General features: G+C 43.2%; 1 protein-coding gene and 2 pseudogenes across 2 annotated transcripts in view; all 3 read right to left on the reverse strand.

Moving 5' to 3' along the window:
• Positions 1–27971, reverse strand: part of LOC104778406 (protein neprosin) — a 648080-nt gene that overhangs the window by 42500 nt on the left and 577609 nt on the right. The gene's annotated exons all lie outside the window — the stretch shown is intronic.
• On the reverse strand, positions 826–27854 carry LOC104779371 (putative LRR receptor-like serine/threonine-protein kinase At1g56130; annotated as a pseudogene). Its single transcript, XR_015595537.1, has 17 exons — positions 27619–27854; positions 7729–7915; positions 7569–7640; positions 7399–7470; positions 7225–7296; positions 7061–7132; positions 6877–6948; positions 6665–6736; positions 6506–6583; positions 6353–6424; positions 6199–6270; positions 5977–6048; positions 1761–1826; positions 1581–1646; positions 1447–1490; positions 1289–1349; positions 826–1172 (listed from the first exon to the last, which is right to left on the reverse strand). The product of XR_015595537.1 is annotated as a putative LRR receptor-like serine/threonine-protein kinase At1g56130 (transcript).
• LOC147947912 (uncharacterized) lies at positions 13413–14876 on the reverse strand (annotated as a pseudogene).

Raw genomic sequence — 27971 nt, forward strand, 5'->3', positions numbered from 1 at the left:
TTCCCTATGAATCAATGTGTTAAATCATAACAAAAACACATTTGGTATGGGACCGGGCTTACCTTATAAACAGACCCAAACCCTCCCTCTCCAAGCTTGTTTGAGGGATCGAAATCTTGAGTATCACTTTTAAGTTCATAGTAAGTAAAAGTGTAAGGTTTTATGTCCGTACTAAGCAGCTCTGTAACAAAAAAAAAAGTTATAAACCAATTTGAAAGATGATATTAAAGCTCAAGGGCCTTGTAACTTGCTTGTGACATGTATACCTTTATCAACTGTGTAGCGCTTTTTGCCTTTTCGGATGATGAAGATAATTACGCCCGCAAAAAAGATGCTCAAAAGTCCTAGGCCAAGACCAGCACCCACAACTGTACCAGTCCTATACTTTTTCTTTGATGGTGGCCTGTTAGCTACAGTTGGTGTAAAATCTAAACAAGAATATGTAACACTTGGGCATCAGGTGATGTAAAAAAAAGAAGGAAATAAAAAACAAAAATTCGCCAGTTGTGGTACCTGGTTTTGCACTGACAGCCGATATTAATGGCCCATAAGTACCCATAGTAGGAACACCAATTTATCCTTTGCCAGCCCATAAAAGATGAATTTCAAGGTAATTTTCTGATACATTTGCTTTATAATCTTTCTGAACACCTCCGACAGTAGCGTCACCACCAACTATTCGGCGTATATCAAAATCCTTTTCAACAAGTCTTCCCTGGAAACATATACGGAGCTAGGTTTCAACTTTTCAGAATTCAGGAGGAAAGATTATTAGTCACACCAACAAGTTAACTTGTAACGCCGTAGGGGGCAGACCTGGACATAAATGTCAAAAAGTCATCTTGCTAAACCTTTCCATGTGTTAGAACCAATAATCTGTATTTCAGCAAACTGAAGTGTTACGGTATAGACTCCATTTTCAAGCCCCAACCCATAATACCTTAGGGAAGATGAAGATTTTCTTGCGGACGGAAAAAGGTCTGAGTCCAAAGCGTTAACAACCCATATATTACTAATACTCTGGGCAAAAAGTCCTACACTACTTGCTCCCCATCTCTGAACATCACTCACGAAAAATGAAGCTGCTCCAAGATCCTCGTCCTCCCTCTCAAATACTTCTCCGCTAACAGACGGTAGTTGTGGGCCTCCGCAGTTGACCGAAAAGTCAGAATCTAGACCACCAGTCATTAATATATCAAACCTTAAGCAAAATTTTTTTTCCAACAGAATACACGGTTAATCACAACGTTTATGATGATATATATACATATCTCTTTGTCACACTTACAGATTCCTCTGCCTCATTGCAGGGGAAGTTCTTCGGCAAGAACTTTAGTCCTGGTAAAACCCTTTTTAACAAAATATAAACAGATTTAGAGAGAAGAGAAACAAAATATATTCAGGCATCAACAAGAACATACTTTAATAAAAAGAAAAAAATATCACCTCTTGTCTAGACCTTCCAAGTGAAGTTGTTAACAACAAGGTTGCTGCAAAAATAACATACAGTTTTATTATAATTCTTATAAATGTTTCTTACAAAAGAAAAAAGAAGCGTGGAGAGTGTTTTGTGTACTTACAGTTTCAAGTTTGGTAAGCTGACCCATGAAGGAAGACTACCGGACAAATCATTGTAGGATACATCTCTGAAAGAATAACGTACAGAATATGTTATATAATCAAAAACAGTTTCAGATTATATATGATCAGGACTTTGTGGCTTTCAAAGGTGATTAATTCGAAAGGACTTTGTAACTCACATATTGCTCAAACTCCGGCTCTTTTCAGTGGGCAAAGAACCATTCAGCGTGTTGTTTCCCAGAAACCTAATATGAAGACAACAAAAGTATTTTCCACAGTTATATATCACTGGTAGTGGTCGGGAATACATAACAACTACTACAAGAAAACACGTGCTTTGCGACGGAAACCTGCGACGGACAAATGCCCTCGCAAATTTGCGACGAATTTGCGGGTCATTTGCTATGAAGACGAGGACCCTCGCAAATCCCTCGCAAATTTGCAAGGGAAATGTCCCTCGAACATCCCTCGCAAATTGGCAAGAGAGTTGTGATTCGTTTGCAAGGAAAAAGCTGTCCCTCGCAAATCTATCGCAGATTTACGACGAATTTGCGAGTCAAATAATCCGTAGCAAATTTTCGAGGAAGTAGCGACAGATTTGTGAGGTCATTATGGGTTTAGGGTTTAGGGTTTAGGGTTTGAATTGTAGGTTTAATTCTGAAGTGAAGTTCCTAGTAAACATCAAGAGACAAAAAAATATTTGAGATGAATCAACATGTGTGAAGAAAACATATAAGATATATATAAATCAAGATGTGATTTACTTTCATTATGAACATAGATATGACCAAGTGTTAAAGTGTTTTGATCAACAATTGCAATGTAGAGTCCATAGTCCACTAATCACCAACTATATGAACAATGAACTTTCCAAAACATAGGAAAAACATGAAATTAATAGAGATTGTATCATTAAGAAAATAAAGTTGATGCAAAAGAATATATACACTTGCGAGGGATATGCGGTGGATGTGCGAGAAGACCCGGAAAACCCTCGCAGATCCCTCGCAATTTGCAAGGGATGTGCGATACACTGAGCTTATTCCTCGCTAAAGCCTCACGGTTCCCTCGCAAATTGATCTTTTACATGCAAATTAAAGAAGAGCATTACTAAACAACATTGCATCCAAAGCATAGGAAAATCTGAACTTAGTAAAATAATGTTATCTACTTTAATTTGAACCTACTTTAGTAATCAACATTTGATCTTTTACATGCAAATATAAACCTACTTTAATTTCATCTACACATAGCAAACTATTTGTATATAATAATATTGGATTAGCAAACTAATAATATTGGATTAATAATTTAGAAAGCATAGGAAAACTTTCTTTAGCTTTTGATTGAGTACATTTTAATGAGGATGATCTTGGTATATAAAATGAATTTGATTATAAAGGTGCGAGGGATTTGCGACGGATTTCTTATTGGACCTTGCAAATCCATCGCTAATCCCTCACAAAGCTGGTGTATTTAATTGGTCAGTTTGTCGGTTGTTCAATCTTTTTTTTGCGAGAGATGTGCGATGGAGCCACGCTAATCCCTCGCAAAATTGGTGTATTTTGATTGGTAAGTTTTTCAGTTGTTGCATCTTTTTGCGAGGGATGTGCGATGGGGCCACGCTAATCCCTCGCAAAGTTGGTGTATTTTGATTGGTCAGTTTGTCGGTTCCTAGTTATTTCGTCGCAATATCTGCGAGGGAGTTACGAGGGCACAAAATATTTATATATACCATCGAGCTGTGGTTTGAGCGAAGCTCAAGCTCTTTCACCGAAACCCTAATTTCTCTTCTTCATCCTCTCAGCCCCTAATCTCTCTTTCTTCTTTGTCTTCTCTGACAAACCAGAGTCGCTCTTCTTCATCTTCTCCGGTAAATCGTAGCCGTCTCCGTCGAACCTTAGCCGTCTCCGTCCAACCTTCGTCTTCTCCGTCAAGGTATTAACTCTAATATCTCTTCGTCTTTATTTCTATCTTGTCAAAACCGAATCTCTTCAATAAACCCTAATCTCTTCAATTAACCCTAATTTAATCTATTAACCCTGATTTCAATCTATTTAGCCTAATTTAATCTATTAACCCTAGTTTCATCTATGAACCCTAATTTCATATATTAACCGTAATTGCATCTATCAACCCTAATATAATCTATTAACCCTAATTGTTGCTAATTTCTCTTAGATCTGATTAAATTGATTTTGTTTTTCTTATAGATGTTTAATGGCAACGATTACACAAGGTTCCTGTATGATCAAGGTGTACCTGCTCCCACTGTTTCTAACCGTACACGGACTCCAACCGGTTCTAATTCTCGTCGTTCAACCTCGCACCCACTACCTCAGACACCGTCTTATCATACTCCTTCTCCTTCACCCTCTAATGGGAATCATGGGAATCAAGAGGAGTCTCCACCCGCTCGTTCGTCTTCTACAGGAGCTTCTACACGTCTCAACAATCTTAACCTCGAAGAGTTACTCAATAGTCCCGGGCGTGGAGGTTTACCGAAGCTAGACCCGCGTCGACCTCCAGGAACTTTCTGGTAAGAAAGTTTCATGAACCTTGTGTAATCATAGTTGCATCTTGAATCCGATCATTCACTCCTTTCATGTTGTAATTTGTTTGAAGGGTTGACCAAGATCCCTCTGTTGCTTCAACTGTACGAAGCATGTTTGAAAGAGATTTCAAAGAGCCTCATGCCAATTGGACACAGAAGCCAACTAAAGTGGTATACCGTTGGTATGAATCTTTTGCGGTAAGTGTAATATGTCTTGCAATCACACAATATGTTTTGTTTGTCATTTTTAAGCATATACTTATTTACTTTTTTTTTTGGAAGCAACTATACAATTGGGTCCGGTCCATCAATGATAGAGTTAGGAAGGAGTTTGAAGACAAGCTTAAGGATAGGATGTGTGATCAAGTGTCGAGGTGGAAGTTAAAGTGGAAACTCAAAGGTGATGAGGAAAAGCCACGGTGGATTGATCCTGGAGTTTGGAGTGGTCTTGTTAAATATTGGCTTGATCCCAAATCAGAACTCAAGAGTACCAACAGTCGGAATGCTCGTTATCATGATCCTGATGGCACCGGCATATATAAGCACCGATCAGGCCAAACCTCTTTTAAAGCCCGTGCTCGAAAACATGTAAGTGTTTAATCATCTCTCTTTTTCTCATTTTCATCTCTCTTTTTCATTTTAACTAATCATCTCTCTGTTTCTCTTTTTCAGTCTGAGCTAACTGGTGAGTTAACTCCTGATTTTGTACGCATCCTAGAAGAGACTCATCGAAAGCCTGATGGGTCTTTTACGGATGGAAAGTCGGAGTCTCTGTTCAATGAGGTGTCGTCGAAGATCCAAGAGTTGGAATCTGAGCTTTGTACGGGGGAGAATGGAGAGAGCACTGCTTCTGGTGGGGTGCCAATTCATATCAAAAACAAAATTTACACATCGGTAAGTTGTCTGTTTATATACTTTGAATGTCTTTGTTTTTGTTTGAGTTTTGTGTTTGTTTTCTTTGAAGTTCATTTGTGTTTTGTTGTTTTGTTGGTAGGTTGCTCCAAAGAAGAAAAACATGATCTATGGGGTTGGTTCTTTGCAGTTTGAAGCATCCTCTAGCAGTAGTGGTCCACCACCGTCGTCTTCTCCGGCTAATGATCCGGTTCTTTTAGCTCAGAAGCTAGCTGCAGCTGAAGAATGCATTCAAATTCAGGTGACTCAAATCCAACAAAGTGCAGAGAGGATGCAAAGCTTTGATATATACTTCGAGTATCTCGCTGAAAAGGATACGGAATTCGCTGCTAGGTTCCGAAGCCCGACAACGACCAACCCAGACGCCGGAGAAGGGCGCAACACCGATGATACAGTTAACACCGGTAGTGGAACCGGAACCAGAAACATCACCTCTCTCTGAAACTTTTTAAACTCTTTCTTGTAATGTATTTTTTTTTTAAGACATTAAAATTTCATTTAATTTCAATTTAATCTCAATTCTATTCCCAATTCAAATTTAATTTAATTTCAATTCAATTCTATTATCAATTTCAATTCAATTCATTTTCAATCAGAATTTAATTTCAATTCAATTTGCGATGAATTCAGTTTCTCGCAAATTGCTTCAGAGTTGCGAGTAAATATGTTTCTCGCAAATTGCTTCAGAGTTGCGAGTAAATTGGTTTCTCGCAAATTGCTAGTTATTTGCGAGGAAATGTATACTCGCAAATTGCGAGGCATTTGCGAGGGATTTACGATGTTTGAAATTTGCGAGACGCGATTTGCGAGGGATCGTTGTATCTCGCAAATCCCTTGCGAATGTTGATTTACGATGATTTCTTCCATCGCAAATCGCGTGTTTTCTTGCAGTGAACATAAAGACCCAAAAAAAAAAAGTTAAAACTTACAAGTGAGTAAGTCCACTCAAGTTGAAAAGTGAAGCCGGAATTGGTCCATGTAGTTTGTTGAAGCTCAAATCACTGGAAAACAGACACGAACCACACATCAAGTTCAATGAACGGAAAAAAAATGGAGAAATAATTATATGATATTGTCAGCAATGTTAAGATCACTTTGGGTGGCTTTCACAAATCATCTCACTAGCTCGTACGTATGTTGTAGTAACTTACACTTGTCTCAGTTTTGAGTATTCCCCGATATTAGAGGGGATTGTCCCAGTGAGATTGCTGTTTCTAAATGTTCTGCGACTCATATCATCAAAGATAATAAATACAAGGAGGAGAGGGAAACAGTTCACATATTGGAGTACAATTGTTGCCTTACAATGTATTTAGAGATTTCATGTTTTTGATGAATTCGAGAGAAGAGCTTCCATTGGAGATATCACCAACACTCCTACAATATTTTAGGATAGGATTTTAAACGTAGAGGAGAAGATAGTAACTAATAATTGATTTTGGCACCAATGCAACTAACACATAGAGGTCTGTCAAAGAAGTTAAGTTGGAAAATGACGACGGTAGCGGACCACTCAAACGAGTTCCGTGAAGTTTCCTGCATGCAGTGAAACATGCCATGCATGAAGAATTTCCACTATGACAAAAAATAAGGAAAACAAAATTAAATCATTCTTACAAGATAGTAAGTCTGGTCCATTTTCCTATAAATTCCGGGATCGGACCAGTAACGTCCACATCGTTTAACCAACTGGTTACAAACATTAAGGAAAAACTTACCCCAAGAAAAAAATAATGTGAAGTCACAAATAGGTATATAACAAAAATTAATGTAGAAATCCAACTATGAAACTTAACTATATGCGAATTCAATAAAAATGAAAATCTTACGCGTCTTGTAGCTCTACAAGATTAGCAAATGATGAAGGTATTTCTCCACTAAGTCCAGAATTTCCTACGTATCTGCAATAAAAAAAAAATAAGAAATGATAACAAAACTAGATGATTATGATAAATGATTACTAATTAAAAACACTGATTACACAAAAAATACTATATATATGTACTTTCTCACATTTTCAGTAGACTTGTACAGTTCCCAATCTCAGCTGGTATATGACCGGAAAAGTTATTTAGACCAATACCTCTGCATGCAAAAAAAGATATATGCTCAATATTAAGGAAGCATCAAAATCTGACATTTACTATGTTTTTTTTAAAGAAGAAGAAGAAGCTTACAGCGACTTTAAACTTGTAAGCAAACCAATTTCCTTGGGAAAGGGGCCAGACAAGGCATTGATCCCAATAGTACTACAGTCGTTGAGAAACCGTTGTAGTGTGAGAGACGCGAAAGAGAGAATTAAAAACCAAAGGAAGAAGATTTAAGGTTCCATTCGAGGCTTATAATATTACATCCATTCCAGTTGAGTCAAGTTTCCAATTGCGGGAGAAAGGGAGCCTGTGAGATAATTTTGAGCCAGGTTCCTGAAAGAAAGATGCATGTCGTCATCATTTGAGTTTTTTTTTCTTTTTATTTTAAATGAAGATAAGAAAGAAGAAAAGGAAAGGGTAAAAGTCTATACAGATCGGTGAGGTATGTCAAAGTCCAGAGCTGTGGAGGTATAGGTCCTGATACATCTTTCGCAAAAACCTTGCTGTGAAATCGAAACAACATTGATCGAAGGGGTGATGAATGCAAAAAGATTTAAGGAAAAGAAAAAAGAAGAATAGAAATATATGTACAGGGCAGTAATGCGGCAGATTGTGGACTTGTCGAAATAGCAGTCGCATTTTATTAAAGGGTTGTAGTTTTTGTCCTCCATGGTTATTTCGTCCTTGATGGCGGCGCCGGAGCAAAGCTCCCCGCTGATGTTCCATTCCCTCGGAGCTTTGATCCTCCAAGCTGCGAAGATAGAGTTCAAAGCTCGCGCTGTTTGCATGCAGTTTATCCCACAACAACCCGTCAGTTTGTTTAAACCAAACATGCAACCAGAGCCGTGCCTACGTTATGAGATAATAAACTCTCGCCTACCCCATCACATATTTTTTTAACAACTTTAGGAAGCTACATATGTAGATAATGGTCATCAGTACACCAGCATATATGTATTAATATTATATTGAATTAGTTAAGTTAGAGAGACTAATACAAAGTAAATAGTATTTCCCCCCCCCCCCAAACTATCATATCTAACTAGATAGAGCTGAAACTATGACCTCGATCTATATGTTTCTGAAAACAAAATTTGAAATCTATTTCTCTCCAAATCAAAAGTTGGAAATCTAAATCTCCTCAAATTAATAATTCAATATCTATTTATCCACATACATGAGTTCCATCGGGTTTGATATTTATTTAACCGATTATTAACAATTTTAAACCCAAAAAACCAGATTTTGATCTGGTTAGAGCACAAACCCAATTAAAACCCAGATTTAGAACACAATCCCAAATTTTTTTGGGGGCAAATCAACACAACCTCAATTAATTCGTAGTTCATCGTATCATTCTTTGCTTCATCGGTCGAATGATCTGACGAACTGGATCCATTAACGGGTCGGAGCAAGAAGAAGTAATGGGACTCGTCGATTTTAACGGTGGGCTCGTCTTTAGTCAACGGTCATTGACGAGATCGTTCACATCGATTGAAGGATAGAGATTGTTATTAGCACAAGAGGAAGAAGAGGAGGAGTTCGGATGATGAGCTTCGGTGGTTGAAGCATCACTCTCTCGAGACTCATGTGTAGAGATTTACTTACAGTTCCCCAATTTCTTACTTCACTACTCTCTCTCTCTCTCTCTCTCCTTCGTTGTTTTGATTTAATTTATAATGGCTTGGGTGTTATTGATTTTTCACTTTTAATTTGTGGTCTCTTGAGTTACTCTCCGTTGAATAAGTGTGATCTGGGTTTTGCTAAAGTTTTGATTTTTGTTGTTCTTGTTGTTGTTGTTTAGAGAATGATGAAACTTTGGGTTTTTATGTCATTTCTGGAACGGATTATACAAGTTTTGTAATCTGAGATTTAGGAAAAATTGAAAATAATTTGTTTGCTTTGAGTTTGCTGGATTAGGAGGACGAAGACGAAGGGGAATGAAGAAATTTTTTTTATTTTGATTGACGGAGAAATAGATTTCGGTTTATTTTGGGTTATTATTGGTTTAGATTGTTTGGTTTTGAAGTTAAAGCTTAAACTGATGTAATCGAGTTACATGGAGATTTAGATTTGGAACTTTTGATTTGGGGAGAATAGATTTCAAATTTTAGTTTAAGGGATATATACATCGAGGTCATAGTTCCGGCTGTATCTAGCTAGATATGATAGTTTTCGGAGGAAAATAACTCGTTTTCCCGTATAACGTGTAATGTAGAAAATTCCTAAGTATGTACAAGAAAATCTCCCCACTCTTTTTTTTTTCGTCAACTGGAATTATATTTATCGATCTTATAAGAAATTTCACTGCTATCTGCTACAAATACCCACTTTACAAAAAGGATTTACCCACAACTTCTTCCAATACTTCTAGTCTAAACTCTGATCCCTAAGATCGAGCATATACAAAAATGATGAAAAACATCATTTGGACCCTATCAACCATCCAAAAAACTGAAATTCAATCAAAGGCTTCTCTTCTCTCTTCCACAAACAACCCATTCAACCAAGTTGGATGACTCACTACCACATACGATTGAAGTCTACAATCATTGGTAACACTTTGTGCAATAAGAAAAGCTCTTTTGTTTGAAGAAGAGTTTTCTAAAACCAGTTTCCACTCTTGAAAAAACCTTAGAGAATGATTGACCTCCATAGATTGGTATCTAAATGATGGCCAAGCCGCAGGTTTAGCAATAGACTTTACCAAACACTCTTTTTGCAGAGAGAAAATAACTTTCTCCATTCGGTGACTTTTCATACTTTCCATTGCCCATAATAAACCTTTAAAATGAGCCTCTTGCTTATCCTGTATTCTAACCATTGCTCTCCTACTGTGTAACAGAACCACACCTTCCTGATCCCTCAGAAACCAAGCACAACCTGCTAGCTTATTTCGATGAGACCAGGAAATCCCCACGTTACACTTCTTCCAATTCAAAGGCGGAGCCCTCCACCGCTTCCTATACTGAGACCCAAAAACTACTTGTGGATCAGAAACAGCAATCCCTGAACTTGGAACCTCCACCTCGTTATCCAATTCCACCTTTTGGGCCTCAGACCATTCCTCCCAATCCTCCCTAATCTTTTGAGCCGCTTCCAAGGGAGAAAAAGATTTACCTTCAAAGGTAACAAGGTTCCTATTTTTCCAAATTCTCCACAAAGTCCAAGGGAAAATCCTTCTCAGCTCTTCAGGCCAAAGAGGATTCTTGATGTTCTCTAGAAGGTATTGAATGTTAGAGAAAACTGAACCATTGTGGAAACCCCACTCTGGAGTTGGAATACCCGTTAGAGCCCAAATTTGTCTTGCCACTGAGCAGGTAAACAACACATGATTCACCGATTCAACCTCATCTCCACACAACTGACAGGTCAGATCCATGCTTAACCACCTTTTGTTCACAACTTTCGCAACCGGTAAAGAACCACTGACCATCTTCCATAAAAAGACTTTTATCTTTGGATCCGTTAACAGATTCCATATTTGAGCTTTCAACGGATTAATTGACGGAGCTTGAAGAGCCTCCAACCTCGTCGACTCATTCCTCGCCTGAGATGCTAGCCAATATGCAGACTTCACCTTAAAGTTTTCACTCTTATTATATTTCCATGAATAGTAATCCTCCAGCTCCATCACCGGCTTAATCTTTGTAACTCGTATAATATCTGGTGGCACAAAATGGAAAGCTAATTTTTCTAGATCCCAATCTCTTTTATCCAAATCAATTAAGTCAGACACTCTGAGATCTGGATTAAAGATATAATTTTTCTCCAAGGAGCTCTCCACTCTCCATCTTATATCCATTCATCAATCCAAACCTTAAACGAGGCACCATTGCCAATATTTTTCTTCAAGCCATGTATCAACAGCTCTCTACCGTGTAAAATGCTCCTCCAAGCATAAGAAAGACGAGTTCCAAGGACCGCATTTAAGAAATCAGTCTCTGGAAAGTACCTGCTTTTCATCATCTGAGCGAAAAAACAGTCAGGAAACTGTAAGATCCTCCATCCTTGCTTTGCTAACAGCGCTTGATTAAAGGCAGGGATATCTCTAAACCCCAGACCACCTTGCTCTTTTGATAGACATAACTTATCCCAACTTTGCCAATGAATTTTTTGTGAGATTTATGACTTGACCCGTTGCTGCACCATATTTTTCCAATGTGTCTTGTAGGAAATTGCATTGATCCACCGACGCCTTACATATGAACAGGCTGTCATCAGCGAACAAAAAATGATGAACCTCTGGACCATCCTCATTAAATTTAATCCCTTCAAGGAAACCTTCTGATTGACCTTTATTGAGCAGATGGGTTAACCCTTCAGTGCACAATACAAATAGAAAAGGCGACAAGGGATCACCCTGCCTTAAACCCCTTTGAGGTGTGATCATACCAAACGGTTGGTCATTTTTTAAGACTAGAAAAAGTTACTGATGATACACACCACATTATCCACTTCACCCATTTTTGATGGAACCCCATTGCCTAGAAAAGAGCTCTTAGATAACTCCATTCTACTCTGTCATATGCTTTTGACATATCCGTTTTCACCACCATGAACTGATTCGAGATCTCTTTGTGAGTGTTGAGACTGTGCACAACTTCATGGGCCACCATAATATTATCTGTAATCAATCTTTCCGTAACGAACGCCGACTGATTACTTGATACTATCTGCGGAAGGATAGGTTGCAGCCTCTTAACCAAAATCTTTGAAATTATCTTATACAAGACCGAGCACAAATTGATAGGCCTTAAATCCTTCATCTCGGTAGGTTGTAGAGTTTTAGGCAGTAAGCACAAGTGTGTTTAATTCCATTCAGCTGGAAACTCTCCACTATCAAAGAACTGCTTGATCTCAGTTGTCACTTGTTCTCCCACAATGTTCCAGTATTTCTGAAAGAACAAGGCAGTCATACCATTTGGACGTGGTGCCTTAGAAGCCTCAATTGAGAAAACTGCTTCTCTAACCTCTTCCGATGTCACCTCCTCCAACAGACCATCATTCATCTCATCAATAATCTTTACTGGAAACTCTGAGAACCAATGTTGAAAGCTTTGAGGATTTGAGGATTTAAAGAGATCGTTGACGTAATCTGTAGCCACTGCTCCCTTTGACGCCTCTGATTTAATTAGAATTCCATTGATGTCCTTCAACTGTGCAATGCGCTTTCTGGATCTATTACCCTTCACAGATCCATGAAAGAATTTAGAATTCCGATTCCCAGCTCTCAACCATTTTTGACGACTCTTCTGCCTCCAGTACTCCTACTCACTCCTATAAGCTTTAGCCAACTCTCTTTTTAAAACATGAAGTTGTTGTAGATTAGGCCATCTTTCAGACTGCACCCTCTCTAAAACTTCTTCTAAATGATGTATTTTTGAGAGAGAATTCAGACTATTCTTCTTCTTCCAAGAACTTAAAGCTTTCCTGCACTCTCTCAACCGCTGAGATACCAAAAACCCATTACTGACCAGTCCAGGCTTCCAAGCTCTTTTAATCGCTACCTTTACCTCAGCCTTGCCCAAGAATCTTTTATCGAATCTAAACTGATCCTTATAAGAATCTTGAGACGCCAAAAGCAATAATAATACTGGCCTGTGATCAGAACCTCTCATCTCCAGAAAGGCTTGATTTGAAACCGGAAACATCTTGAACCACTCTTTATTTCCGAAAGATTTCTCCAATCTACTCTGAATCCAGTGATCTCCCCTTCTTCCCGCCCAAGTGAACATGTTCCCACTACTATGCAGCTCCACCATACCACATACTTCCAACATATCCGAGAAAGGTTTGAAAATGTTGTTATTACAACGAGCACCTCCAATCTTCTCTCCATTATGTAGAATGGAATTAAAATCCCCTATCACACACCAACGATCCCTTCTTCCCACTCCCAATCTATTAAGCCGTTCCCAAACTACACTTCTCAACCGAACATCTGGATCCCCATACACACAGGATAGAAAAAAATTTGAAGAACCAAACTGAACATGTAAGTCAATCAAATTTTTTATCCTGATACAGAAAATCCAACTGGATACTACTCTTCCACATCAAAGCCAATCCTCCACATTTACCCACTAGCTCCACAGTAAACAAGCTATCATACCCTAGCATACAATGTACATCGAACAAGCTATCTCTACTATGCATAGTTTCCATAAGAAATAAAATCTCAGGGAAGTGCTTTTTACGCAGTTCCTTGAGTCTAGGAATCACCAGATCATGAGATCGTCCCAATCCCTGGCAATTCCAATTGATTATGCTCATTAACCATTGGGAAATCCCTCACCTGGGATCACCTTACAAGGATTAAGCTTAGTAGTTTTTGCAGCACTTGTTCCTTCATCAACTGCCTTCCTTTTTTCCTTCTCTCCTTTCATCAAACCAAGCTTTACCTCAAAGCTAGCACCTGAAACAATGGATTCTTTTGGCTTTGGTTTTCTGATACTTTTAGGAGGTCTCTTCCTTGGTTTTTTCTTGTTAGGATTAGAGCCGGAAGACCCTGTCTTAAAGAGAATAGTCCCATGAACCGTTGCTATATCCTGAAAAGGTTGGGATAACTCTAGAAAGTTACCAAAATCTTCAGCTCCATGAGCTTGCTCTACTTCCGTAAACCAATTTCTTTCTCTGCTATTCTGTACTTCATTTCCGGGGGCTTGAACACTCAACTTCTTCAAAGCATCCCCCACCTGAGAAGTGCTACCAACCTTCTCAAACCCAAACACTATCCCTTTTTCTTTATTGACATCTTGGTGCACCACTGGGGGAGATTCCAATCTCAGAATAGTTTTCTTAGCTAATGGATCCTTCTCAACCTCACTGACAGATTTCTTAATTCGATCCACCTTAATCTGTCTATCTTCGTTATTATTGACCAATAGATATTGTCGCATCCCCTCTAACACTTCCAAAGCTATCTTTTGTCTTCCCGTCAAAGGATCTATTCCAACTTGGTCTTCTCGAAGGACACCAAACAAAGGATCATTCTCCTTTAGAAACAAAGGTTTAGGTCCTGACGGTAATGGGAACCCTGCTCTTCTTTAAACGAAGACTTCTTTTTGTTTCTTAGCCAAGATTGGACACTCCTCCTTCTCGTGAGTTAACCTTTGACAATGGAAACATCTTTTTTGTACTCTCTCGTACTGGAACTTCACGAAGACAGAACTTCTATCTGGCAATTTTAACTCTTTAGACCCACGTAAAGGCCTAGACACATCAAACAACACTTTAACCCTGACAAACTGTTGGATTTGTGGTTTATCCAGATCAAAAGCCACTTCTTTAACTTCACCAATCAACTCTCCTAGAGCAGTAATTGCCTCAACCGTGTAATAATTGATTTGGATATTCCAAATCTGAACCCAGATAGGAATTCGATGCAGATACTTAGCCGGAGGATTCTCATACCACCTATCCACTGCTAATGACCAATCATTATAAGTATGTGTAACTTTATCCAACACATCTTGAAGATCATGTTCATTATTAAAAATAAACTGAAATCTTTCGTGTGATAAGGCTACACCCCTCATCTTACCAGGCTTCTGCCACTTCCTTGGCATATCCTTGATCAGATTCTTCATGGGTTGACACTTCGGATTCAAAGTTCTCCCCACCAGACTTAAGGCGTTCCTTTCAACCGACATAAAATCGGACAGCTCCGACATCTCGAAAGGAACCTCCTCCTCATCTTCAAGTGACATGGCCATCAATGCTTTATCCATAGCCGAAGACAACCCAACCCCTTAATCCTTACTAGGCGTTCACCCCGTGCTCTGAATAATCCTCCTCTACTGAAACCCACCCCGAACTGAACCGAAGCTAGATTACACCGATGCCAGATAATCCTAAGCGATGAACTTGAAAGAACTCAGATGAACCCTTAATACAAACTTGAAAGATCCTTGAAGATTTGACCTAAAAACGGACTTAAACTGCTAAACAGGAGAAAGCGGCTTCAAAGAAAGATGTTTTTCGAGTCTACAGTTCTCTTCTATACCTAATGAAAGACACTAGGGAAGAACGAAGGTCTTAAGCCCAAAAGAGGGTGGTCTCAGTTTTTTTTTTTTTTTTTTTTTTTGGTTTTTTCACTCCTTCTCGCCACTCATAACATATATATTAATATATTAATCGGTATTTCTTTGTTCATCTTCATCCAACTTTCTTAATTACTTTTAAATACTAGATAAAACATTTTGTATATCACTATATCACTATAAATATATTATATGATCAACCCAATTTTTATATTTCATTTGTTTTTTATACTTTTTTTTTATTCGTTGAGAATTGATTTTGTTTATGGAATTGTAAACTTCTACTTAAATTTTTATATCTTTATTATAATCATTTAAGCACCAATATATATAATAATAATAATATTTGCTATATATTATTGATATATGTTTGTACTGGGGATTGCACAATTTAAACAAATAAAGATTTTGTGGGAAAGAGCAAGCAAGTTCTTTTATTAATCGGGGAAAATGTGAGATCGTCACTTAAAACAAGTCGGGGTAGAGCTTGTTAGTTCACAAGCAAACTAGCAAGCTTAAAGTGACGAAATGAAAACAAGAACGAATTATACGAAAGACAATAGCAGTTTTCGATGCAAAGTATTGCTCTGTAGGTTTTGTCCGCGGGTCAGGATGGTGATCCCAATAAATGATTTCTCCTTTTATAGGGGACTGTTGACCTAGGGATGTCTAGGGTTTTCGTCGTGAATTCCCAAGATTGCCCTTTCGCGGGAATTAGTGGACTTGCTCCCAATCTTGTTGGGCCGAGATTGTGATTAATGAATCTTGTTGGGCCGAGTGGCATATTGGGCGTAGCCCATATCCAACAATAGTCCCCCCCCTTAGTCCAGAGAGTGGCAGTCCTTCTGCGATCGGCGGGCGTACTTAAATTGTCCGTAATATGCCTGCTCGGCGCATATTGTCTCGGGTCGCTTCTATGGAACAAAATTGCTACAGCGATTCTTCTGTAGTCACCAGGCTCGTTCTTCGAGAGATACCGCGGATATCCAGCGGTCTTTACTCTAAGCGCGGTATTCGATGAATTTCCCGAAAAAGGGCAGATCGCATATCGAGGTGACGGATATTGCAGTAAAATTTCCATTTTATTTACTTATTTATTTGCTCTTCCTCTTCTCCCTTTTTCTTCACTTCCTCCACTTCATAAAGAAGGTAATTTCTCTCTCTAGTCTTTTACTTTTTTTTTTTTTTGGTTCTTTCTCTCTCTAGTTTTCTCTCTTTAGTTAGGTTGTGCATCTAGAACCCTAGCTGCCACCGCCGAGCAAGAGATCGGCTTAATGCCGCCGCGATTGAGGTCGCCGATGGTTGGCTCAATTCTGCCGGGTTACTCAGATCGGCAAGGTTCTGCCGTTGGCGATTGCCTAGGGCTTGCTGCGAATCGCCCAGGTCGGCTGGTTGAGGATGAGCTCGGCGGATCGCATGATTGGGTGACGGGATCTATCGGTCGCGAGTCTAGCAAGGTCGGCACGATTTTGATTTGTTCCGATGACGGAAAAGGAGATCGGCAGAAGGAGTTGGGTTTTGAGATCGGGGGAAATCGAGCTCGGAGGGTCGAGCGGAGGTGACGAGCGGAGGTGACGAGCTCGGAGGGTCGAGCGGAGGTGACGAGCTCGGAGGGTCGAGCAGAGGTGATGAGCTCGGAGGGACGAGTGGTCGTGACGAGCTCGGCAGCGAGCTTGGTGAGCAACTCGACCGAGAATTTTCCGACTCCGAAATTGTTGGTCGTGGGATTGAGAGTGCAGTTGGTCATCGTGAGATCGGCGGAGCAGTTGAGACGGGAGATCGGCCGGTTGGTTTTGAGCTCGGCAGTGGAGATCGGCAAATCGGTCTTGAGATTGACATGGATGTATATCGGCGAGATGCGAATGAAATCGGCGATGTGGTCGGAGCTCGCCCTAATGAGGTCGGCTATGGTTTTGAGCTCGGCAGTGGAGATCGGCGAAGATAGTTGAGCTATCGGAAATCGGATAGCCAAGTTGAGGTCGGCCGGTCTCGGTTGGCATCGAGAGGTTTGCATAGAGATGCTGATGGTGAGATCGGCAATATTGGTTCTAGTCGTGTCGAGGTCGGCTCCGGTTTAAGTGAGGGAGATCGGCGAGAAGACAAGATCGAGAGGGGAGATCGGCGGAGAAATGTGAGTGAGATCGGCACGAACGTAGATTTGGTGGGTGGAGATCGATCTGGCGACCCGAGACTCGGCGGTCGGCAAAAAAGGTTTCGTTTAGGCGGAGCCGAGGTCGGCATAGGGGCCCCCGGAGGTCGACATGATGGTTTTGGTAATGGTTGTCGAGAGAACGATGCCGACTCTGATGATGGCGATCCCGATCTTATGATGGGAGGTCGCGAGGTCGGCATGTCTTGCAGAAAGGATGGTCGTCCTTCGACGAGCTTCCGAGTTCCAACGCACGCGCGTGGTAAGACCCTTGCGGGAATCCAACGCGCTTTCTCCAAAGAATATGGGGCTTATAAAGAAGTTTTCGATGACGTTGGTGTCGACATTGGAGCAGAGTGTGGAGATCTTGATAGTTTGGCCAACGACTACAATTTCGCTGACATTCTCGAGTTCAGCGAAGATAGCGACAGTGGTTCTGGTGGGAGTCCTATGGATGTTGTCCTGGCCAAGGATACTGGTCCACGTTCGGCTGTTTTGGGGCTTAGTGCTGCGTCGATTGGTGCCAATCTTTCAGCCGGTCCGGCCGATCATGGTCCTTCGTTGTGCACATCGGATACTATTGCTGAGATGGCGCGATGGTGTAGGATGCCCGAGGGATTGGTTTTCCTGGTTCCTGAGTCTCACGAACGTCCTTGGACGCCTCCGACAGGTTTCAGTGCGCTTTTTGAGCATTACTTTACTGAATGCGGTCTTTGGTTCCCTTTGCCAGAATTTTTGATACGTTATTGTGCGAGGCGTAGGATTGCCATTTCTCAGCTTTCTGTGGGAGGTATCCGTAATGCGGTCGGTTTGGTGATACTTGGTACCAACTGTGGTATAGAGGTTGACGTGCATTTTCTGGAGGAAGCCACCAAGTTCACAAAAGTTAGAGGTAGTCCGGGATACTTCTACACCAGTGCTAAATCGGGTCATCAGATAATCGTCGGGGCTGAGAAAAAGATTCGTTGTTGGCAACATCGATGTGTTTTGTGCTACTGAGTGGAATATGTTTCCCGGTAGCTTCATAGTTTCTCACTCATACTTGTTTGATTGCCATTTGACTGGTTTCTGACCCTTACTTTGTTTTTGTTGGTGTTAGCAGAGCCTCTCGTCCGTTTGCGCGCTCATCCTCCAGGTTTTTTAGATAATCTCAGACAGATCCGAACACTAGGGGCGCTCCATTGGCCTTCGATTACTTAGAGATCTCGTGAGTTTCCTGCTTATTCTGTTGTACCGATTGTTGCTCTCCTTGGTGGTTATTGGGTCGTCACACTTATGTTTTCCTTTGTAGGTCTACCGCGCTTAGGGATGGGAAAGGTTAACACTCGTCTTCCTCGATACGCCGATCAGTTCAAGAAGGCCGTTGATGCCGGGTCTTCTTCGCGCGCTGGCGACACTGAGGTCGTCGACCCGTCAGCCGGCGGAGGTGCCGATCTGTGAGTTGCGGGAGATTTGAGATTGGCAGAGGTGTCCGCTACCTATCCCGACAAAAGAGCTGCCAAAGTTCCTGTTGTTGTTCCGCGTGCGCAGAAGTCACCTGGCGAGGCTTCTGATGTCCTAGCGATCGTTGTCGCTGACTCTGGGCGTCCTACTCCATCGAGAAAGAGAGCTTCTCATGGTGAGGTGATTGTTCCCGAGCCCGAATCGTCCAAGAGATCTAGGAGGGATGGCATACCGCGCGACACCACTGAGATTGATGATTCATTCTCCTTTTCTTACAAGACGAAGGATGAGTTATTCATCAACAACGCTGCTGCTTGTGGTGAGCTCGCTAGCAAGGTTCGCGGCTCTTTCGACCCGCTTCCCTCTGTGGGTTCTCTTCATGACCCTGAGCTGTATCGGTCGTGGGCTCGGAAACACTTCCAGGTTGGCATTTCTCTTTAGGTTCTTGATTGAATTTTCCCAATTATTATCTTGATTCTTTATTTCTTGCATTTCAGGATGGTGGTGGTGTGAATCGCATGGTCGTCTCGTACTTGCTGATTCTCGTACTTCTGAACCGTCAAGGAGATCGGCTGAGGAGCTTCGTCAGGATCTTGAAAAAGAGCGGGGGGTTTCTGCCAGTTTCAGGAAGCAGGTGGCCGATCTCAAGGCTTCTCTTGATGCTTCCCGCCCTCGTCTCGAGCAGTTCGAGGTCGATCACGCAATTCAGAAGGCGTAATTGCAGCAGCTGCAAGCGGAGCGGCATGGCGTCGATGTCGAGGTTGCTGGATACAGGTCTCGTTTTGAGAGGATGAGGAAGCATATTATTGACAACAGAGCGGCGCAAGAGTCTTTTCTGACTTTGAGCCAGGTGAGCGGCACCTATGAAGGGTGGTACGGTCATTCCGTCGAAGACTTTGCTCGGCTTGGAGGCTGATGCAAAGATGTGGGAGGACAAGGTCCTTGGTTTCGACATCGCCGACGTTTTGGACAGCGACCTCAAGGCTCTTCCAGAGACTGCGATCGTTCCTACGAATCTTCAGGCAGCGGAGGTTCCCATGATCGTAGGAGAGGAGGTCGTCACGGCAGCGGCACCTGCGGCCTCGGACGCTCAGGTTGCTGCCGAGCAGTGACTTGCTTTTGTCTTGTTGTGCTATTAGAACCTATTCCCGTTTTGTAGCGGATATTGAGCCGTTTAGGCGGTGTATTTTCTTTTTGAACCTTTGCATTATGACTGGACCTGCTTTATGTGTTGTCTTCTGATTTTATGATGTGTGTTCATCATTCTATGGATGTGTTTTTCGAGAATTGCGGTATTGATTGCTTCGCCTCGAAAATTGTACTATTTGTTCTATAAATTAGTCTTCAAGTTTCTCATTTGTCATCATCATCCTTTCTTGTTTTAAAGATAAACCTCTCCTCTTGATTTTAGTGTAGTTGAGATCGGTCATATGCATGTGACAACGAGGTCGGCATGGCTGAGGAGGGCGCGAGAGCGGCTCTCTGTGAGGTCCGATGACGTAGTTCATTCCGAGATGGAGTTTTATCGCGCTCGGATCCAGAGGTTGAGAGCTTACATTCTCGCTACGCGTCGAAAGTTCGAGCGTCATTTCTGGTTTCATCGTGTTGACGGAATTATCGGATATCTTGAAACTATGATCGACGAGGGATTTTTGGTCCCGAAATGGAGATGGGATCGTTTGTTAGAGGAGCGCTCTCGAGCCTATTGGGAGCAGGCCCTTCGAAGGTCGACCCGAGCTTGACGCTTGCCGGACTCGGGTTGACATATTGCATCGTTATATTATCTAGTTAGAGTGTACGGACCATTTCTTCGTTGAAAGCAACCGTGCTAAGGGGATTTGATCGTATCTCGAGGAGATGGTTGCTAGGGGTGCGAATGTTCCGATGGACACGGTTGAAAGTCTGCGGAGGGAGTGCCAGTTCTGGCACGTGAAGATCGGCGAGCTTGAGTTAGATAAACCCTCCGATGCCGATCTGGGATTTGAAGACTGAGTTTGCACTTTGAGACTTGTTTGTTCTGTTAGTTTTTTTTTTTTTTTTGTGCCGAATGTGGCCTTTTGTATTTGGCTTTCGTTGCCTTGTCCTTGTGTTCTTTTGGATTATGGAATAAGAATGTTTTTGTGTTTTTCCTATCTTTGGTATCGAGTTGTACTTTACGGTGCAAGACGTCTCCTGGCTTATCCTATTACGTGTATCGAATACCAAATGTTTAGGGTGGTAGTCGAGATGAGCTCGTCGTACCTTTTAGGTGCGGTTCTGGTGTCCGGCTTACCCTGTGTGTGCCACGAGGTCGGCAAGAGAGTGCAAGTAAGAACTTGGCTTATACAAACTTAACCGCCTGCTAGCTGAATGTGATCTGGGTCGCCTTATTTATGCAGATTATTTCACCGCTGCATCCATGAGGAACGCGTTTTAAATCGTTCCCTTGGCCAGAGGGTCGATGTAAGAGCTGGACATCTCGCAAAGACGGACTCGTTCGAGAGAGCTCGTGTGTTTTGATGGGTTGAAACTTCTGTTTTTAATTTTTTGGTATAGATGTGCCTTGTGACGGGCTGCCTACGTACCCTTAGAAAGGGATCAAGCCATTCGTAGTTCATATTACAAAGGGAGAGCTCGGTAGTACGAGCGTTTCTGTTTTTTTTTTTTGCTCGGTAGTGCGGTCGTTCTAATGGTAATAACGTTTAAGGTTGCCGGAATTCCATGAGCGAGGAATTGGTGTGCCGTCCATGGCGAGCAGCTGGTAGACGCCGTGAGTGACGGCCCTTGAAATCAGGTAAGGGCCCTCCCAATGAGCGCCCATTTTTCCTGCGTTGAGCTCGGCAGTATTCTCAAAGACTTTTCGGAGGACGAGATCGCCTTCGTCAAAGTGGTGTGGCTTCACCTTCGTGTTGTAATATTTAGCGGCTTGTTGTTGATAGTTCTGAATTCGAAGAAGTGCCTTGTCGCATTCTTCTTCGAGAGTGTCGAGGGTATCGAGCATAATGAGAATGTATTTCTTCTGACGGGACGCAGGGAGAGGTCCAACGATATCCATTGCCCATCTCATAAAGGGGTATGGTGGAGAGGTCGTTCTCAACAGTTCGGTTGGCGCACGGATGATTGGAGCGTGGCGCTGGCACTTCTCGTATCTAGCGACAAATTTCTCGCAGTCGTCGTTCATGGTTGGCCAATAATGACCATTATTGCGTATGCGTTGTGCAAGCGCGCGACCTCCGGAGTGATTACCGCCGGAACCTTCGTGAACCTCTCTCATTACATCATTGATTTCTTTGGGACCGACGCAAGTCAAAAGTGCACCAAATGCTGTCCAACGGAAGACGTTGCCATCAAGAAGTGTGTAATGCGTGCAGCGATTCCGAAGGCGCCAGGCCTCCCACTTGTCCGAGGGGACGATACCGTCTGCGATAAAACAACGGATTTCTTCTTGCCAATCGTGTGGTCGCTCGTGAAGTTCGGGATTGGGTTGGGCGTGCGATGATGACGCTTGTTCTTGAGATGGTGACGATGAAACTCGTTCGTGAGATGGTGACGATGAAACTTGTTCGTGAGATGGTGACGATTATTCCTGAGATGACGAAGTTCGTCCTTCTTTAATAGTCGCGGATCCTTGCTCGGCCGAGAACTCAACATGTGGTACATTTGCCGATGGTTCAACGACGAATAGCGTGAGTACGGGGGTGCCATCCTCTGTTCTTTGCTTTTTCGAGACTTGATCGCTGAAAGTCTCATGTTCGATAATATGTTTTTTCTTTTTCTTATCTTAGATATTGGGCTCGACGTGTGCGAGGAGATTGATGCTTGGTCGATCGATGCTCTCGACAGGGATGACTCAGCGGAGGTCGGGATCGGAGGTGGATCCTAGGACGGCCAGAGCGTCGGCCGGTGCGTTGTCACTTCGGGGAATTTTGTTCAGCTCGAATGTCTCAAAATTGTTGGACAGGTCTTGGACGACTCTGAGGTAGGCATCCATGCGGTCGTTCTTCGCCTCGTAGTCGCCGCTAAACTGGTGAGTTACCAGCTGTGAGTCACAGAAGACTTGTATCTTTTTCACCCCAATTCCACTTGCCAATCGCATTCCGGCGATTAGGGCTTCATACTCGGCCTCGTTGTTCGAGGCGGGAAAGGCGAGCCGGAACGATTGCTCGAGTACTTCACCCGTTGGTGAAATGAGGTGAATGCCGATCCCGGAGCCGTGTCGAGAGGCTGCGCCGTCAACGTGCAGTGTCCACTTCTCCTCTCGCGGACAACCAAATTCTAGCTCGGGAGGGAGTTCGATCAAGAAATCAGTGAGCACCTGAGACTTTGCACAAGTGCGGTTTTTATATTCGATGTCGTACTCGCTGAGTTCCACTGCCCATTTCGCCAGGCGGCCCGATTGACTGGGGCTGTGGAGAATGGTTCGCAGGGGTTGGTTGGTTAATACTTCAACAGTGTGGGATTGAAAATACGGCCGAAGCTTCCTGACCGAAATAACTACAGCGTAAACGAGTTTTCCTAACATGGGATATCGGAGCTCGGCTCCGTCTAAGCTTTTACTCACATAGAAGATTGGGTGTTGTTCTCCTCTGTCCTCCTTAATTAGTACGCCACTGACCGCTGAGCCAGAGACAGCGATGTACAGATATAGAGTTTTGCCCTGATCGGGCTTTGCTAGGACAGGGGGAGTAGCTAGGTAGTGCTTGAGTTCTTGGAAAGCAGACTCGCACTTATCATCCCATTCGAACTTCTTGTTGCTAAGAAGCAACTGGTAGAATGGTAGACACTTATCGGTAGATCGTGAAATAAATCTGTTCAGAGCAGCGATCCGCCCGGTGAGGCGTTGGACTTCTCGGGTGTTGCGTGGAGATGGGAGGTTGGTAAGCGCCGAAATTTGTTTCGAGTTAGCTTCAATACCTCTCTTCGTGACGAGGTATCCTAAGAATTCTCTAGAAGTCACGCCGAACGAGCACTTGGTTGGGTTCAGCATCATATTGTATCGGTTTAGCACTTCAAAACACTGAGCGAGATGCAGGACGTGATCAGCGGCCCGGGTTGACTTGACCAGCATATCATCGATGTAAACTTCCATGGTTCGTCCGAGCTGCTCGGCAAACATGCGGTTAACGAGGCGCAGATAGGTTGCACCAGCGTTTTTTAGGCCAAATGGCATAACATTGTAACAGTAAGTTCCCTGATCGGTGATGAAGGCCGTTTTCTCCTGATCGTTCTTGTGCATCATAATCTGGTTGTATCCTGAGTACGCATCCATGAACGACAAAAGTTCGTTCCCTGCGGTTGCCTCGACTAGTTGGTCGATTCGCGGTAGGGGGAAGCTATCCTTTGGACACGCCTTGTTGAGATCGGTAAAATCGACGCACACCCGAAACATGTCATTCTTTTTCATTACCACTACTGGATTGCTCAGCCAGTCGGGATACTTAACCTCACGGATGGATCCAGCCTCGAGCAATTTCTTGACTTCCTCGTTAACGGCGGCGGTACGCTCTAGACCGAGCTTTCGTCTCCTTTGTTTGATCGGCTTGAATTTCAAGTCCACATTGAGCTCGTGGCAGGTTATGTTGGGGTCGATGTCGGTCATACTGCTCATGTTCCATGCAAAGGTTGTTGCGTTTTGGCACAGGAACTTTACGAGCTCGTCCTTGATTGGTTGTGGCAGGTCGGCCCCGATTCCCACGCATCAAGTTGCGTCGGAAGATTCGATGTTTACTTGGATGATTGATTCAGAGTTAGGGCAAACACGACTATCTGGCCGCTCGGCTGAGTCTGAAACGGTGAATGTCCGGGCGTGGCGTTTTTGTCGCTCAATGATGAAGCAGGATCTTGCTACCAGCGGGTCCCCTTGCAGTGTAAATATTCCTCTAGGAGTTGGGAACTTTACGCACTAGTGGTAAGTTGACGCCACGGCCTTCATCTTATGCAGCCAAGGAGTGTCGAGGATGACGTTGTATACGATCGGCTTGACGATGATAGCAAAGTTGATGCAATGCATCGTCCCACCCACATAAACTGGTAGCATGATCGTGCCTTTCGTCATCATCGTGTCACCATCGAATCCGGTGAGAAGTTAAACATCGTGCTCGGTGGTCCGCAGGTTGATTTCCATTTGAATGAGCACGTCTTTCAAAATGACGTTAACCGAACTACCTGTGTTGATCAAGATTTTGGTAACCATGCTTTCGCCGATCTCCATCTCGACCACCAGTGGGTCGTTGTCAGGCCCAGTTTGACCCGATACGTCGGCCTCTGTGAACACGATTGGATCGGAGTTCGTAGTAGGTGGCGTGCTTTGAGCTAACCATCCTCGCTTGACCTCTAAACCCCGTCGATAAGCTTTGATAAAACGGACCGAGTCGCGGCAAGTCGCCAGACCACCCATGATCATGTTTATTCTTCGGCGTGGAGCCGGAGCGTTCGCATCCTCAGTTCGCTCGGGATTCCTTTTATGGGTTGATGGTGGGGGCGATGGTAAGGTTTCGGGTCTCGGTTGTGGCGCGGGGGCGGTGTTATATTGCTTGCTTGGGTTTTCGTTCTCAGGATTGAAGAAATGGTTATCCCTGTGAACAGCTATTTGTCTTTGCTCGAGATCGACGTCAATTTGGCCCTCTTTAAATTTGTCGAGCAATATTTGTTGGAGGGTTGCCACCCTTTCCTGATGGGTCTCGGACCCACTTGTTATTCCAGGGCCTTGATGAAGATGCCTTGGGATCTTGATTACTAACTGCAAACGTTTAGACTTCCTTTCCTTTGTCCAACTTATCAGCGTATTCTTTGTCAAAGTGTTGACGAGGTTCGTGATGCTCGTCTTGTGCCTTCTCTTTTCCTTTGGACGATTTGGGGGCCGGGGGTTCTGGACGGTTTGTCCTTGATGCCTTCTCTTCGTCTAACTCTATGTATCTGTTAGCACGGTGTAGTGCGTCATCCAGAGTCAGAGGCTCGTGTATTATTATGTCCTCCCTAAATCGGGAGTCGTGAGCGAGAGCATTTCGGAGAGCTGATATTGCCGTGTTGTTGGCAATCGAGAGCTTTGAGACGAATTTTTTAAACCTCTAAATGAAGTCTAGGAGAGATTCGTCGTTTCGCTGGAACATGTTCCAGAGATTGGCGTTCGACGCACCTCGAATCATGATTGTAGAGTGATGTTGGAGAAAAGCGGTGGTAAGCTCGTGATAGCTCCCTATCGAGTTCGGCGGGAGCCGGGAGAACCACCCTATAGCCTCATGGGCTAAATTCTCAACGAATAGCTGGCAGCAGCCAGCTTCGTACTCTTCGTCACTGAAATGAGCTCGGCTGATTGCAAAACTCATTGACGTTAAAAATGGTTTCGGATCGTCTAATCTGTTGTACGGGGTGAACTTAAACTTGTTTACGTAACAGACTTGAATGCGGGAGATTCGTGCCGTAAACGGTGAGCGCTGGACTTCTTCGAGCACTCGATCGAGGTTGGAAGCAGAGCTCGTGGCTCGATGGACTCTGGAAGAGAGTTTGTGGACCATCGTCTCTAGGCGTCGTATGGTTTCATCCTTGAGATCGGCCTCGAGCTGTTGGATCGGCAGTGTCGGAGTCGGCGGGCTACCGCTCCTTTGGTCTTGGCCGTCTCGCAGCTCCTCATTTGGCTCCTCTCTACTGCGTCGATCAACGGATCCTACGATAATGGACGTCGGGCGGCGTCTGTGGCCGTCGTATCGGTCCTCCACAGATGGCTACGCTGGGGGAGGATTCACGTTCTCGCCGGCAGGACTGCTGTCGTTTCGGCGCTCGCCCCTCCTTCATTGGAGCTTGCTGATTTGGTTCTGCGAGGCCTCTTGTGCGGCTGCGATGGCCTCAAGCCGTTCGTTTGTTCGTATTTCCTGGCCATCAAGACGACCGAGAATGACCTGCATCATATCGTCGAGTCTGTTTCTTTGTACAGGTAAGGGGAGAGTGGCGCTGGGGAGAGTGGTAGCGTTGGTGAGAGCGGCGGTGAGGAGAGCAGCGGCGTTGGTAACCAGCTGGTCTGCGGCAGGTCCGGCTTCGGCGTGTGCAGCTACGGGAGGCTCGGAGGGCGCGTCAGGCGCCGGTGGAGAGATTGTGCTCGACAGTGAGCCTTCGACTGGGCTCGGCAAGGAGCCTTCGGTTGGGCTTGGCAGGGAGTTCGGCGGGGGGACAGTTCGTGTTCTTGTTCGCCCCCATCGCTGCCCCGTTGGCTGCTCCGTTGTTTCGTTGAACTTTTCGTTGGGGTTCGTCATGACTCTTGAGACTTCGAAGAAGTGAGGATCATCGGTTTTGATTCGTCAAAAGAAACGCTTTACTCTTGCACCACGGTGGGCGCCAATTGTTTGTACCGGGGATTGCACAATTTAGACAAATAAAGATTTTGTGGGAAAGAGCAAGCAAGTTCTTTTATTAATCGGGGAAAACGTGAGATCGTCACTTAAAACAAGTCGGGGTAGAGCTTGTTAGTTCACAAGCGAACTAGCAATCTTAAAGTGACGAACTGAAAACAAGAACGAATTATACGAAAGACAATAGCAGTTTTCAATGCAAAGTATTGCTCTGTAGGTATTGTCCGCGGGTCAGGATGGTGATCCCAATAAATGCTTTCTCCTTTTATAGGGGACTGTTGACCTAGGGATGTCTAGGGTTTTCGTCGTGAATTCCCGAGATTGCCCTTTCGCGGGAATTAGTAGACTTGCTCCCAATCTTGTCGGACAGAAATTGTGATTAATGAATTTTGTTGGGCCGAGTGGCATATTGGGCATAGCCCATATCCAACAATATATCAAACCATTTTTTGCTTATAACATTAAAATACCTTGGCACGGCTCTGCATGCAACATTTGTAATTTAATTATTTCAGTAAAGTACCTTCGTCGTTATGAGTAGTGGCTACGGTTAGGTTTTAAATTCGAACCATGTGAACCGAACCGGAGATACACAAGAGGAACCAGACGGTGAGGAGCAGACACGTCGGCATCGTCGCTCGGCAGCGGTTTAATTTTACTCTTTTTTAGTATATTTTTCTTTTTTAAGAACCAACGGTTGTCTGACACAAAAGCTTCGGTGTATATCGCCTCCCTTATATGTATGTTGTCTTCATTTTAATTTTTAATAATTGTCTTAAATGATCTTTCTTGACTTTTATTCATTGACTCATATAATAACCAACCAAAACATGATAAGTTTATTTATTTATTTATTCACCGTCTCATTTATTTATG

Source organism: Camelina sativa, chromosome 3, assembly GCF_030686135.1.
Source record: "Camelina sativa cultivar CO46 ecotype springtype chromosome 3, ASM3068613v1".
NCBI classification, from domain to species: Eukaryota; Viridiplantae; Streptophyta; class Magnoliopsida; order Brassicales; family Brassicaceae; genus Camelina; species Camelina sativa.